The following is a 3,429-nucleotide window of genomic DNA, read 5'->3' as shown; positions in this document are numbered from 1 at the left end:
TTTTACTTTACTTGGTTCAATCTAATTGCAAGATCTGACGATCATCTTGCCTAAATGTGTTTGTCTCCACACTGCCATCTTAGTCTAAGAGGACCTCATTTTCCGTCGGGATCATTGCAATGGCCTCCTTATCTAGAGGCTCCTTATTGTTGGACCTGTCTTTGGGATCTTTGTGCATCTTCATCAATGCATGAATTCCTGTGGAAGACAAAGGATATCTTGTTTGGAAAACATCATTGTCCATCAGGGTGCACACAGCCCTGGGGCCAGGGCTAGTTATAGCTTGAGCTGGTTCTTATTGGTGTAGCTAGAAGGCAAGACTGCATCCTCTGTACAGGGAGGCCACAGTGAAGTCCCAGGCCCCGAGTTGGCCGTGGGTGTGTGTGCTGTCTTTCCTTCACGTCGTCTTTATGCATTGCTCAAGGTCCATGGAGGCTTGGAGGATTCCAATGCTGGCAGCACTGTTCTGTTCCTTCTTCCCGCCCTCATCTCAGCCCACTTGCATCCTTCCAAAGGCTCATGGGTAGATAAACTGGGGCTGCTAGCCCATGATGAGCTCTTAATGGGTTGAGGGGCACTGGGGCTATTCTCTTTAGCTTCATTCACATGCTGATATAGTGAGAAGCTAGATTGAAAGCTTAGATGGTTCTCAGAGGTTCAGGGTACATGTATGGGTTAGGTAAGGAACTTTCAATTGGCCTGCCTATTCTCCTTACTTTATGGCATGCCTGAACTGGGGATATAGAACTTCCTGGAAATGACATAACACTGCTGCTATAGGACAATGGTCTTAAACCCTGTAAAGATTTTGTTATTTGTATTGATTTAATAAATGCTGAATGGCCAGTAGCCAGGCAGGAAGTATAGGTGGGTAACCAGAACAGGAGAATTCTGGGAAGAAAGGCTCAGTCTGCAGTTGTCACCCGGACACAGAGGAAGCAAGATGAGAATGACTTGCTGCTGAAAGGTACCAAGCCACGTGGCTAACACAGACAAGAATTATGGGTTAATGTAAGATATAAGTTAATAAGAAGTTTAGCAATTAATATAGGCCTCTGTGCATTTCTTTGGGACTAAACGGCTGGGGGACTGAGCAGGACAGAAACTTTTGTCAACAAATGGCACCAATGTGGACAACTAAATCCACTTAAAACCTGAGAGAGTTTGTACACACACACACACACACACACACACACACAAACACACACACACACACACACACACACACACACCAGAGTTAAGCACGGCTTCTTGTTAGCAGCATTTTTTTTTTTCAGGTGAGCTCTGTTTGCTAGAGGCAAAAGTGTCTCATTTAAGAGAGGCTTCCTGACTCAGCTTTAGCTGCAAAAACCTTACAGGTCTTTTAAGAGGCCTTACAACCAAATAATTAAATGGTGTTTATGACAGCTATGGTGGTGGCAGGGGCTCTGAAACTCCATAGAGTGTGGCAATAAACATGGCTCCCACCAGTACTTCTGCCATGAAGCTAGACTCTCAGAAAGCTAAGGAATGGGGTGGATCCAGCCATCAAAGCCATATTGCTTAACAAATTAAAGACTCATGCGGTCAGAAAAAGAGATATACAGTAAAGATAGATTCAGATGGACAACAAGGACTCTAAACAGTTTACAGTGTGTTAAAAATATATGTAGGCTTGGAAGAGAAAAGAAAAAGGACAAAGTCCTTAAAAAAAAAAAAAAGAAAGAGTATTTGGGTATTGTGGCACAAATCTTTAATGTTGGCAGATCTCTGTGAGTTCAAGGACAGCCTGGTCTATAGAGTGAGTTCCAGGACAGTCAAAAACACACAGAGAAACCCTGTCTCTCAAACAACCAAAAATTAAAAATAAAAATAAAAGAAATAGAGTTTAAAATAAAGCCATGTAATGATGGGAAATACACAGAGAATCTGGATACTGCATGTTATTGTGTTGTCTTTGAATTGTTTGATGGCTGAGGAAAAAGCAACAGCTGCTAAAAGATATTTGATTATATGCTGCGGGATTAATTCAACCTATGTATTTTCAAAATGCCTTGACTTCAAAATTTAAGTCAAAAGATATGTTACTGTGCAGAAGAGGTTTTACTTTTATTTCCACAAGAAATGAGAGGCTGTGGTTTAAGTCTGGGTTAAGAAAAATTAGGTTTGATCAAGAAAGAACCCCTGAGAAATCTCCAATAGGAGCAGATGGCCCAGATGACTCAACATTTCAAAGCACCTCTGTTGGAGTTTCCTCTGAGTTCTACATCCAGAACAGCCTCAAGACTGCTGGCTGAGATAATCAAGCCTCACAGAATATTCCAGTCAGGACTTCACCATAATTCTAAATTTTCTTTAGGTCCCCATAAGATTATCAGCGCCCCCCCAATCAGCAGGAAGTAGCCTAGAAAACTATACACACAGTCCCCCAAAATGGATTATGGATGTTTATCTTTGTTTAGAGTGTTGGTTACAAGTTTTTATGGATAATGGTCTGGAAAAAAGCTAAACAAAGGAGATTATATTCAGAGTTTTGAGGAAAAAAACTGGGGGGGAGTGCTGTGGGACAATGGTGTGTAAAGATTTGAGTGAACGGCTGCTGGACTGGGGAGGAGGGACAAAAGAAACCTCTGTCAACACACTGCCATATACAACCTTCCCACTCCAGTGTACAAACCATCCCTTACCTTTCTGTGTACTCATAACATCCAGTCCCTCTGGAAACCTGGAAAAATCCTGAACAAAGGAATACGAAGCAATGTTTTTGTGCATGGTAGAGAGGACAGCAAGTGAAAAGGAAGAAAGGACTCCCGGGGAATGGAGAGGCCGTCTGCAGAAACCGGAAGCTGCAGAGATGATTGCTGTAGGAGACCAAGTACAAAGCCAGTCTTACACATTTTGCTCTTTTAAAAGCAATTGTATGAGAAGAGATTTGTTTGTTTACATCGAGGTCAGATTTCATGAGCACATGAGCCATGTTTTGATCACCAGGTGTCTTCCTCATGACTCCAGTGTCTTGCTATCCAATTGTCGTTGCCTTTAGAATAAGTCCTAAAATAACTGGCCCAGACTCCATGTCAAAGACTCCGGGCACATCTCCGTGTTAGCCCACCATCTGCGCTCCTTGGGAGGATGGAAAAAAAATATTTTCTGTGTCAGGCTGGCTCCAAGATTATTCAAAACTGGCACGGAGAGGATTATCAGAGGGAGAAATCTTACAGACGGTCTCTAGGGGTTTCTTTGAAGAAGGTGTTTATAACACATTTTGTTGACTGCCTCTATAAATCCCAGGGGCGCTGGTAGTTTTTAATCAAAAATAAGAAGTGAAAATGAAGCAATCTGGCCGTGAGAACACCCTTTGCATTTCTACTGGTTCTTTCTAATTGTAATTTGGCCGGGAATAATTTTGTTTTGATCATTTGCATTGGGGTTTGGAGAAAGCCACGCCTT

This window comes from Arvicola amphibius, chromosome 7 (genome assembly GCF_903992535.2).
Source record: "Arvicola amphibius chromosome 7, mArvAmp1.2, whole genome shotgun sequence".
Lineage (NCBI taxonomy): Eukaryota > Metazoa > Chordata > Mammalia > Rodentia > Cricetidae > Arvicola > Arvicola amphibius.
This window is presented reverse-complemented; position numbering follows the sequence as displayed.